Source organism: Neolamprologus brichardi, chromosome 7, assembly GCF_056152115.1.
Source record: "Neolamprologus brichardi isolate AB-2024 chromosome 7, ASM5615211v1, whole genome shotgun sequence".
Taxonomy (NCBI): domain Eukaryota; kingdom Metazoa; phylum Chordata; class Actinopteri; order Cichliformes; family Cichlidae; genus Neolamprologus; species Neolamprologus brichardi.
This window is the reverse complement of record NC_142110.1, coordinates 67,968,690-67,981,606: the sequence shown is the minus strand read 5'-3', so window position 1 is coordinate 67,981,606 and position 12,917 is coordinate 67,968,690. Positions and strand designations below refer to the sequence as shown.

At 42.4% G+C, this 12,917-nt stretch overlaps 1 protein-coding gene across 1 annotated transcript in view; it reads left to right on the top strand.

Moving 5' to 3' along the window:
* Positions 1 to 3,663: 3,663 nt before the first annotated feature.
* Positions 3,664 to 12,917, top strand: part of immp2l (inner mitochondrial membrane peptidase subunit 2) — a 210,543-nt gene continuing 201,289 nt past the window's right edge. Inside the window, exon 1 of the mRNA XM_087844576.1 lies at positions 3,664 to 3,735. The gene's annotated coding sequence lies outside the window, so the exon portion shown is untranslated. The remainder of the gene's footprint in view (positions 3,736 to 12,917) is intronic.

Below are 12,917 nucleotides of genomic sequence, written 5' to 3'. Positions count from 1 at the left end.
CCAAACTGTGCCCTGTGACTGCTCCTCATCTGTAATATTATAACCTCTCATCTGTGGTTCCTCTGAACAACACTGTGGAGACGTGGGAATGGTGGTTTAAGGACCAGCCACTCGGTGTGATAATGGCTCCTACATTCCACTTTTAATTAAGCCCTGAAGGAGAATTCAGGCCCTCTTCATAAAAGAGCTATGGCTGCTTTAAAACTCTGATTGGTACGAGTACTTCCTCATTTGAAGCGGGCCTGCTTCCTTCATGTCTAATTCCTCGGCTGCTCTTCTTTTCTCAGGCAGGAGGTGATTGTACTCGTGCTGTATTTGATCCCGACTGCAGCGCGCTCAGCTGAGACCGCTCAGTTGTCCATCAGCAGCCTGTTTGACGAAGCCGTTCGAGTGTTTTAAAACTCTTTCTGCTTTTCTGAAGTATAATCAGTTCTCCTCCAGAGACGCGTGAGTTATTCTGCTGAATAATAAACTCTTAAATTTAATAAAACACAAGCCTCTGTGTGACCTGAGCAGGCAGCAGCTTTGTATTTTCCCCGTCATCAGGTTGATCCTTTAAACCAGCGGTCTCCAACCTTTTTGGCGCCACGGACCGGTTTATGCCCAACAATATTTTCATGGACCGGCCTTTAAGGTGTCGCGGATAAATACAACAATACAAATACAATAAAACTAGTACCGGTACTGAAAAAAAGAAGATTTATTCATAACACACGTGAAAAGACCCAGGAAAACCAAGTTAACAATAAAAACGATAACAAAATAACGCTGAAAACCAATAAAAACCCTGAAAACTGCACATTTCACACTTGAGCCTCAACTCTCGCGGCCTGGTACCGAACGACTCACGGACCGGTACCGGTCCGAGGCCCGGGGGTTGGGGACCGCTGCTTTAAACCGCTCTCTTCTATGGCAGAAATTTTACTTTAGCCACAAACCTGTTAGCGGTGACCAAAGTTACGCCAATATTAACTGCCCAACACTTCCTATTCTCTAATCCAGCGTTCCCCAACCCCTGGGCCTCGGACCGGTACCAGTCCGTGAGTCGTTTGGTACCGGGCCGCGAGAGTTGAGGCTCAGGTGTGAAATGTATAGTTTTCAGGGTTTTTATTGGTTTTCAGCGTTATTTTGTTATCGTTTTTATCGTTTACTCGGTTTTCCTGGGTCTTTTCATACAGAGCCCCGCAGGGGACATGGGAGAAAAAAAAATTAAGACGGACTTTTGCAAAATCTCGCAAAACTAACTCGGGATCTCGCAAAAGTTTTAGCCGCATTCTTCCCGTTAGCTTCGAGCTAACGGGAGGTCGAGACCTACTACAGCCGGGAGGAACACCGCGCAAAACAGTCCGTCTTCATTTTTTTTTCTCCCATGTCCCCTGCGGGGCTCCGTATTTTGTGTTATGAATAAATTGTCTTTTTTTTGGTACCGGTACTAGTTTTATTTTGTTGTATTTATCCGCGACACCTTAAAGGCTGGTCCATGAAAATATTGTCGGGCATAAACCGGTCCGTGGCGCAAAAAAGGTAGGAGACCGCTGCTCTAATCTGTCCTCTACTGTCCAGTTGAAGCTCCAGCAGTGAGCCCAGCAGCAGAGACAGACAGGTTTGGACCATTTATAGTGTGGGGATAGCTTCAAACGTCACCATCTCGTCCAGTACGAACACTTTTGCCTCCAAAAGTCTAAGAAGGTGGCGACCGCAAACCTCATCAGCGCTTCAAAAGCAATCTCAAATTTCACATCCTGACCTCCTGTCCTCGTATCCTCGCCCGAACCAGGAAAGGAGGTGAGGACGAAACTTACAGAGGATTTAACGATGTGAGAAGACCTCACCTTAGAGCCTCGTTTTAAAGAGCTGTCATCGACTAAGTCACAGGACAGAACTGATGTATTTTATGATGCGCTCGTGGAGTAAGTTTGGTTGGCTGGTGTGGATAACGACTCTCACGAGCCTTAGAAATGCCTCTGTGACTTTTCAGACTGATGATGTCACCGATGTTGTTCCTCAGCTGGTTCTTTATATCGTGGCGTGATCGTGATGCTGGTTGAGATCTTTCAGCCTGTTTCACTTTGTCAGACAGCTTCTGTTTAACAGGTTTATGATTCAGCAGGTGTGGCAGTGAAACTGGACTCAGTCACAGTTAATTCATGATTTAACAAAGAGGTTTGGATAGTTCGATGCCTTAATAAACAAACTCGTCATCTAAAAACCGGATTGTGTGTTTACTCTGATTATCTTTGTGTAATCTAAAAATTTGTTTGATGATCTGAAACATGTAGGTGTGACAAATATGCAGAATCATGGATTGACGTGGATGTGAGGGACACACCAGGCTGTACTCTGACTTTTTGAGCCTTTGTGTGTTTTGCCTCACGATTCAGAGCTTTTAATCAAGTGTACCTACATCTGTCATAAAAAAACAAAAGGAACTGATGCCGAGCACTGAGTGACACTTGGGTGACTAACAGACAAGATGAACAGCATCCCTCTGAGTGGTTTTCTTTGCAGCTGATGTGAGTCATCAGTGATCATTTCCTCAGGGAGACACTGTTCTGCTCTGTAAGTGAGAGCTCTCACATTCATTTCCCACAGCAGGCTGTCCTGAAAGTGTCCATTAACAGCCTGAACGTCTGCAGAAATGGCAACATGACTAAAATGTAAATGCAAAGGCTGTTGTGTCAAATTAAGAGTCTATCTAATCTAGCAGTCTGGGGTGTCCTCGAGCCTCTGAGATTGATTTCTGAAGAATATGGCTGGAAACACTCATTATTTCTCTGATGAGACCCAAACCAGCAGTATGTTAGTCCATCTGTTAATATTCCTCCCTCTGTCTGTGGCACTCAGCTTTAAAGGCCATTAGTCTGATTGAGCCAAAACCCCAGATGATTTTAAATTATCAAATTGGGTTGGAAATCTAGAGGATTAAGAAATTATCCACAGCTTTCCAATAAAAGCTCAAACTTATTTTTACAAATATGAGATAAAAGTAAAAATCTTAGAAAGTCACTGTTTGTGTCATGAAACACAGGAAGATGCAGACTGTAGAAAAAGAGCTGAAGCAACAGAGAACAACCTTTTATCAAATAAAGCAAAGTCCAAAAAACACAGCAGGGGTTAGAGGAAGAACCGAGCGTCCCATCACAGCACAAAACAAAGTGGGAGGTAAAAGCTGTGACTTTGTAAGTTCATGTTTCAGAGATGAAACTAAAACGTAACATTCAGTTATTCAAAAGTTTGAAAAGTTTGAGGCTCACAAATCTGAGATTAAGGCACAAAAATCAAAATGAGGAGGTAGAAAGGGGAAACATTTTGTAAATCAAATTCTGTAGATAAATACATTTTATAAATATGTTTTTAAATTAATTATTATGTAAAACTCGGGACTATTAGCTTAATATTTGTAGTCTCTGAAGCCAGTACATTTTGTAGGTCAAAACTTTACGTGATACCAAAATGAATGAATAAAATGTATTTTTCTCATTTTATTTAAAAAGAAAAGAATTGACTGATTTTAATTGGATCTGAAAGTTAAAACTGTGACAAATAAAAATAATCAAATAGTAACAAAGCATAAAACAACTGTGCTTTTATCCTTTAATTTTACTATTCTCGTTGTCCAAAATTGACCTAAAGGGCTTCCGTACATCAGAAAACGAGAGCGGTACGGACGGGCTTTAGGACCGGGGGGCCGACACGTGGTGGCAGGACAACCGGAAGCCAGAACTCACGTTACTGGTAGGTGTGTTAGCCGCTTTTAGCTTCTGAGCCTGTATCGCCGCTGCGCTCGTGCTTTAAACGGTGTTCGGTTGGTCGGAGCTCCGCTCCCCGCGTGTCTCTGCCTCTGTGAGGTCACCCACGTTTGTCTGTGACCCCAACACAGTCTGAAAAGTTAGCAAGACGGCTAGCAGCAGCTCCAGCTAGCTGTTAGCACACACAGGTCAACAGCATTGACAGGGAGCCTAAAGGTGGACGGAAGAGATGGTGTGAGGATGAGTGTTGTTAAGGTGGACTGTTATCGAGGATAGTTGATGGGTTTTTGTGAATAATGCTGAAGAAGTGTGCTTTGCTCCTTGTGCTTCATCGTGTTTGACTTTAATAAACTGACTCGTGTCATGTAAAGCTCCAAACTCAAGGGATGAACTGATGTTGCCACATAAAACAGGCAGAGAGCCAGCTGTAAACGACATCTCTGGGATATTTAGGCAACACAATAAGCCGGCCTCAGGCCACATACACCAGTGCTGCTCAAGTTACTTGAAAATATTTTTTAAAAAACATGATACACAACCTGGATACGTAATAAAGTTATAGCCCTGTAGCCCAGTTCTGTTTTTTCTGCATAATCCATCATATAAAATGTAGTCAAATGGAAAAATCTCTTTTTAAAACTTGTTTTATTAGTTTTAATCTTTTAAGTTTATTCACATTGCATCAAGCAAAAATTAAATTATATGCAAGAAGAAATGTGTTTAACATTTAAAGCTATTTTCTGCAGATTCCAGCATATAAAATAAAATCATGTTTTGTGTTTACACTCTTTCACATAGATGCAAGTAAAACACAGCAGAAAATAAATCAAAGACTCAGCAGCTCTTAGATCTGTTGTCACCTGTCTAGCAGGAGTGGGGCGGGTGGGGGTTTGTCCACAGCGGTCATGTCAGCGGGAGGATCCGGGGGTTTCTCTGTGAATGTCACGTTCCCGTGGCAGCGTGCTCGCTGCTCGCTCAGATTTGAAGTTTAATTTTTCGCTGTAGAAACGAGTTTCCTTCCCACGCAGAGTGAACAGCGGAAGCTAATGTTTGTGTCACTTTTTATCGAATAAACCTTAAGTAAGGTCAGTACGTCCACGCTTTGAACGCTGCATGGTCGTACTCTCTCCATGTTATCCGTTGTTGATCTGCACACGTCTGTTACCACGAACGTCACACGCTCTTACATTATTGTCATGAGACACTCTCACAAACAAAATCACGGTTTAGTAACGCAGCGTGCTTATGGGGAAGTAACAGTAATCTAATTACTTTTTTTGCAATTGTAATACTTTACTCGTTATTTGAAAAAGTAATCTGATTACAGTAACATGTTACTGCCCATCTCTGCATACGACAGTGTTTACCAGCAGAAAGACTGTTGTATGTCAGCACGTGTCCTTTAAGTGTCCTTAAAGAGCTGAACTTCCAGCTAGGGTGGGCGATAGAAACGATATAAATTTGGCCAACGATAGAGATTTTGACTATGTCGCTCTTTTCACCAGAATCCCTCACGTTAACTTTTATCGAGTGGAAAAAAGTTGGCGTTCATCCTCCAGCTTCACTGTGCTAATGTTATGCTAACATAGCTGTGTAGCTAGCAATCACGTAGCACAACATTATATACCAGGTAGTCCGACTTCAGTAACCCTGCAAACGTCACTGCTGTTTAGTTTTCTGTCTTCAGGCGACTTTTGTTGTGATTTGGCGCTATATAAATAAAATTGAATTGAAAATTGAATTGAATTGAATTGATGTTGGAAGTGATAACAGAGCTGTACGTTTGAATTAGTTTCAAAAATCTCTCAGTCAGAACATGGTATGAAATGTTTAGGTGGAAACTAGCGAGCTAACTTCCTGTTAACTTCTAACTCCGTTAAATTTAATAAATTCTGTTTTCATGGATGTTAAACTTAATTGTTACACCCGATAAAGCAGCAACGCTGATGATTTTATTAAAGATGAAAGAATTTAGACCGTTTTTAACTCTCAGTGTTCGTTTGACTTTGGGACCTGAAGGAGACGGAGTTTAGGACCCAGATTACTCCGTGAAGCTCCTCACTACGGCAGCCCTGCAAGCAGTGAGCTTACCAAAGCTATACTAAAATGTTTTTAACAGATTTCTGCCAAAATCGGTTCGAGTTTCGATTTTTGAGAAAATTAAAGGATTTTAAGCCTTATAGTGTGGAAAATACGTTATACAGAAGAAAAGAATATATCGTGATATATATCGTTACCGCACATGCTTCAAATTATATCGCGATATGAATTTTAGGCCATATCGCCCCGCCCTACTTCCAGCTGTGCCGACATGTGTATCATCAGACTGTGGATAAGACGAGCTGTCTACAGATCTGATTATTAAAGACACGTTTACACCATCAGCTTCATCACTTAAGCTCATGTGTTACATAAACAAGGAAAATCACTTGGCACTTTTGCCCGTCGGTATCTTCTTAGTGGTTTCACAGATCCCACATCTGCTCGGTGGTCCAGAACCAGTTCTTGAAAGTCACACTCACAGACTGTATATAAAAGATGGCTGTAGCCACTGTGGTTTTCAACTCTGGATTTTTTAACCTCCTAAGACCCAAACTCTTTCACGACATGCATTTTTAATTTCTCTTTGCTATCTGGGCTGATTGGGACCTGATGAATGTAAAAACAAAGAATTACCTGATTTTTGTTTCTGATGAAAATAATATCCACATATGAGGACATTCGTTTTAAATTTCGATAGAACGGTGGCAGTATGACGTCCTCGTAAGTGGATATCAGGCCCTTGTAGAGCAAAATTTAGTATTTTGGTCTAAATAACCCAACATGTGATGTCCACATATAAGGATGCCAGGTCCCAGGAGGTTAAAGCATTTTGGACACGTTGTTACTACCAAACACAAAATAAAAAATGGAAGCTGCATTTTTTGGAATGTCACAATAATCTCCTGCATTTCCGAGCTCTAATATGTTTAAGGCCCTTCTTGGGATTTGCGTAGTTAAACCTCATTATTGGCAACGTGTGTTACAAATTTCAACCACGTAGTTTTGTAACTGATCTTTCTGCAGGCCTTCAAACATGAAACTGCAGCAAATGTTAAAGCAAATTCCAGTTTTCAGAATTTGACATTCAGAATGGATGGATGCAAATTCTTGAAGTCATATTTTCAGCTCTTTGGCCTAAAAGTTTGAATGGCGTATCTGAAGCAGCTCTCTAGAACTTTTCTTGAATTTGGTCATTTGATCGAACGATATATCTATTACATCAGCCTTGAGATAACAGAGCCTTAAAAGGCCGTCAGAAAATTCAAATGTAAGACTTCTGAAGACTAAATCAATCAGAGGGTTGGATAGAATCAAATTCCAAGGACAGGACGAAATCAAATGTGACAAATCTGTGTCCTTTTACTTTGAACAACCTGCTGCAGCCTTTTTTGTCCACTGCAGTAATGATCTGATCGTTTCTTTGCTCTCATCATTTATTCATTAATCCTGAGAGCAAGTAGCAGCACATCCAAGGACATGAGAACAAAAATATTGGTTTCAAACAGGAAGTGTCTGCTCCTCCCTTTAATGAACAGAGCGCAGCAGGATTCATGTGGACAGCGGTCTGTTTCACACAGGTCTGCTGCAGTTTCATTGATAATATCTGAGAGACTGAGATGGACATGTGCAGAGGATGATGAAGGTGGAGCTGCCAGGCAGGAGGAAGACCTCAGAAGAGGTTCATGGATGCAGTGAAGGATTGGTGCAGAGGGTTGGAGTGACAGACGAGGATGCTGGGGTAGGAGGAGGTGGAGGCAGCTGAAGCAGTGTGGCGACCCCTAAAGGAAGCATGAGGCGGTGCACACTGGGTCTTTATATCATGCTCTTCCTCTTATAGCTGCTCAGTGGCTCCATAGTGTGGTGGTTAACACATTTGCCTGATCTGCACCCGACATGAAAGTGTGTGGATCCGCCCTCTGTGAGCGAGAGCGTCTGATTTCGTTCAGCTCGTCTCCATGACGGCTGCAGCAGTGCTGATGCTCCTGTTATGTTTACACTCACTGACATTTGACTGAGATGATGCTGTTCTCAGTTATGCCCTGGACCTTGCTGTTCCACACCAGCCTCGCCGTCTCCGTCTGTCCTCAGATGTTGACGCCTTCGATACTTTGATCATATTTTTAAGGTCGTCCGTCCTCAAACGCCCGTGGGGACGCTCCTGCTGGCAGATAGAGATCGAGCTTAGCTTAGCAGCCGCTGCCGCCTGATTTTTAGTTGGTAGATCAACAGAACCGTCGTTCAGTTTGGAACTTTTATTCATTTTCTTTTTGTTTAGATTAGCTGTAAACTGAATATTGAGTTTCCGTTGGGAACACAGAGGGGCAGGTTTGATGGACGTTTCTGACATTTTAAAGATTCATCACACAAAAAAAAACCACTGGTGGAAAGATAACTGATTCTAAAAGTTTGTGGAGCTCGGTAATAATTGCAGCTTTCGCTTCTTCCTTTGTTCGAAGGACCCTTTTGTTGTGTTTCCGTAATATGAATTTGATTAGTAACTCTAGATTTCTTTTCATGAAATACTCTGAGCTGCAGTATAATTTCCACAGTAGCGATAATGTTATGCTGTCATGTTGCTGAAAGGCAGTTTGAGCTGCCAGCTTGATTAAATGTCAGATATTACAGATGTAATCAGCCGCGCTGCTGTCCTCCCTCCTCAGGAATATCAGATTATATTGTTGTTGTGGACTCGCACAGATGAATGATATTTTTATTACTTTTTATTACATAAACAAATAAATCTACAGTACATAACAAAATGAGACACGCACGCAAGAAAAGAACAAAATATTTATTTATAGCACATTTTTCAGAATCCGTCCAAGGTCGAAACATGCGTTGGAGCCCATAGACTGTATATAAAAGATGGAGTACACCAGCTGCTGTGTGTTTTTAATGGATTAAGTTTGAGAATGAATCAGTTTGTTGGAAGATGTAATTATGCATTAATGAGTGCATATTTATGAATATTTCCTGTATTTATTTAGTGAAAATGACTAAACGTTGCGATCGATTCTAATCAGTCTGCTGAGTCTGTTTTACGCTGCTTTAACTTCAGCAACGAGAACAATTCAGCTTTAATACAGAACTAATCACAACAACAGTCGCCTCAAGCTGCTTTATACTGTAAGCTCGACCCTACAATAATACAAAGAAAGACCCAACAATCATATGACCCCCTATGAGCAGCACTTTGGCGACAGTGGGAAGGAAAAACTCCCTTTTAACAGGAAGAAACCTCCAGCAGAACCAGGCTCAGGGAGGGGCGGGGCCATCTGCTGTGATTGGTTGGGGTGAGAGAAACACTGTAGCGATCATAGCAGGTGTTCAGCAGAGCAGATGTTTGGTGCTGACACTGGAGCTGGAATTGCCCTAATATGGTCATGTCAGACGGCTACCCTGACTGTGAATGCAGAAGCCCCGCCCACTTCTATGTGAGCATTTAGGAATACAAATAAGGAGGCTTAAATAAGTCAACTTTAAATGTTTATGCGTTTCATATTTCAGTTTTAATTGTAGAGGGGAAATGACAGAAACTGCTTGGCTAAATATGACTCCACCCACCAGCTTCTGGTCAGCTGCAGACTGACAGGTGTAGCAGGTGTAGGTGATATGTGGTGTAGATGTGCGTCCTGGTTGCGTTGCTGCAGTGCGATGTGGCGGTGGGAGGCACTGCTAAACAGCCTCAGCGGGGAGGAAGCTGCTCTGGAAGATCAACTTTTTTTTCACCCACATTTCACCCGAAATCTCGCACTCAGGAGGAGATGTCTCATTTGTTCTCTTCTAAGTGCTGTCATTTGTGATTTTTGCTGTCGTTTCTCTTGACAAGTGCATTTTGACACCTGCTATTTGCTTCACAACAAGCCTGTGAAGCAGCCACAAGGAGAAAGATGTGCAGCGCTGCCTCGGCCGGGTTATTTCGGTGTAATTTCTGTGCTGTCGAGTGGCTTTCAGCCTGTATTTGTGTTCCAGAGCGGCTGCCGGAGCTAATGACTGCATCGCTGGTGGGCCAAACTGCCCATTAGTCCTCCAAGGTGAGCGGAAGCAGGCATTTTTGTAATGCCTTCCCTGCTGCCGTTGCCTAAAAAGCCGCGTCTGATGTTCTGCATGAGAGACAAATCCCATTTGTGTCCCGGGCAGCGGGCCTGGATCCGCCCAGCTTACAGTCAACACTGACACCCGTCCAGTAATCACCTTAGCTTTGGCTGAGCGAGCGCGGCGAGGCTCGGCGGGCTGGAGATGAATAAACATTCAGTGATAAGGTTAAAGAGATTATCTGGCGAATGACTTATTTCATATAAGTACCTCATACAAAGTCAGAGCAAATGTCAAAGTTGTCGAGGGGGGGCTTGTAGTTGGCCCTGTAAATGCGGGCATAAGGATGCTTGTGTGTGTTTGCCGGTCACAGACTTTGTTGTGGAGCTCAGAGTCTGGTCTGTTACAGGATATATGGGCATCAAATGTGCTGTGGATGATCCGGGTCCACACAAGATCAGTGTTTACCCTCCTGGTGACCTTTCCTTGAGATCTTAGCTGCTTGGACTTGGTGAACATCACCTACCAGTGTGGGGATAAACCCCTAAACTGCCTGTTCTCTTACAAACATTACCACACTATCAAATAGTTTCAGTTTTACTCGTTTATTGACTTTTTGTGCGAATTCTAAAGCAGAAAATTCCCCTCCTGTGTAAAGCGTCTTCTTTTGAAGAGTCGGTGCCTCGTTATTAACCCTTTAAGACCTACCATAGAACCAAGTCTGCCAGAGCTTATATTATATGTTTACATGCTGTGGAGCCATTTTTGGGAGCATTTCAAGTTGCTATACATCAATACAACCATTATAGCCCAGATTTTAATAATATGTCTGCATTAAGTGCATAGTAATTACATAAATTGCAAAAAAGTGCAATAAACTACAAAAAAATTGAAAATCGTTTTTGTTTTTTTAACATATATTTCTAGTTAGAGAAATTTAAGAGGCTTATCCCTCAAAACTGTAAATACAAAAAAGTTGCACAAAATAGTTTCCCACCACAGGAAATTTATTTTGAGTGTCTTCATAGTTTTATTTTTGAAATACACCAATTTTTATACACTGGAGGAAAAACTAAAATAAATATTATAATGCAAATTTGCAAAAAAGCAGCATATGCATCAAAATAAACTATTTCCAGCAGTGCAATATGAGTCCTAAGCATCCCAGAAACCACACAGAAAGTCATAAAGTCAAACATAACTTTTAAAAACACCAGTATAGGCTCATGAGGCCCTGATGGTAAAAAACTACATTTCCGCAAAAATGATGTCACTTCCTGTTTCGGGCAGGTCATGGCGGACATGCGATAGTTCACGCTGATGGACGTAGGAAGTGTTACAAACAGCTGATCGGATCGGCAAAGCGTGTTTCTGGAATATTATGTTTTTGTTGCTGCAAGTGCTTTTTATGCAGTTTTTGCAAAGCTATATGTGGAAGGAAACTGTGACCGAGGACAAGCTGATGGCATAAGATGTAAGTACAACTCCTCCGGTTTCATATGCAAAAAGAATTATTGCGCTAGCTCACGTGGTTGCAGAGCTACCAGGATTTAAAAATAGTTACGCAAAACGGAGCGTGCCGCTCTGACCGGCTTTAAAGGGTTAAAGTTACTAGCAGAAGAAGTCCCCACAACAGAAGCTGTCTGATAAAGTGAAGCAGGCTGAAAGATCTCAACCAGCAGCACATCACGCCACGATCTAAAGAACCAGCTGAGAACCAAAGTCAGTGACATCATCAGTCTGAAAGGTCACAGAACCACAGTGAGAGCCGTTATCCACACGGTGCTGAACCTTCGCCATCAACGACGTCAGAGGTCATGATTCAACCACAAGAAAGAGAAGAAATGGCTCCATGGGAGAGTTTAAGGAGAAAACCACTGCTGACCAAAAAGATCACAAAGGCTCATCTCACATCTGCCAGAAAACATCTGGATGATCCCAAAGAGTGTTTGAGCCCCGTCACATCTGATGAGAGATCATCACAGCAGCAGACACGGTGGTGGTCTGGGCTGCTCTGCTGCTTCAGAGTGACTCGCTGTAACTGAGGGAACCATGCAGTAGGGCTGATCGATTATGGCAAAAACGATAATCACGATTATTTTCAGTGAGATCTCGATTATTTGACGATATTTATTTAACAATAACAGTGTGTTGAATAATGACTTTAAAGATTGTCAAAAATAATATAAAATAGTGTGTAAATACTGATAACAGTGCAAATGTTTGCAATATAAGAAATAAATGAAAAATGTAAACATCTATGTTTAGTGAAGTTTGCAGTGTTGCTCTGTGGTGCAGCTACGACACTGTAGCAAAGTTTACACACTGTGTCTACTTGATCCACGTCTGACTGAACCCATAATGTTTCCACACCACTGAAGTTTTTTACCTCTTTTCAACCAACAGCAGTCACTCTCCTCTCCAAATAACTTCTGCTGAGCTTTCCGAGCTTCCCTCGGGTCCTCTTAATCAGCGGTCCCCAACCCCCGGGCCTCGGACCGGTACCGGTCCGTGAGTCGTTTGGTACCGGGCCGCGAGAGTTGAGGCTCAGGTGTCAAATGTAAAGTTTTCAGGGTTTTTATCGGTTTTCAGCGTTATTTTGTTATCGTTTTTATCGTTTACTCGGTTTTCCTGGGTCTTTTCACGTGTGTTATGAATAAATTTTCTTTTTTTCGGTACCGGTACTAGTTTTATTTTGTTGTATTTATCCGCGACACCTTAAAGGCCGGTCCATGAAAATATTGTCGGGCATAAACCGGTCCGTGGCGCAAAAAAGGTTGGAGACCGCTGCTCTTAATTGTTGTGACACGTGATCGAAACGCAGAGAGGTGCGCTCGATTTGCCACACGGAGCAGCGCGAGAGTAAAGCACGAGGGAGGGGCTAATAATCGGCTCAGTCATTTTTAATGATCATTGAAAGCCCCGATCGTAATCGAGATTAAAATCCGATTAATTGAGCAGCCCTACCATGAATCTACCAGAAAACCCTGAAGGAGGGAGTCCGCGCATCAGTTCATGCCATGAAGCTCAAGAGCACTCGGGCAGCAGGACAATGATCCAGATAAATTTGGAGTTGCCAGCACTAAATCA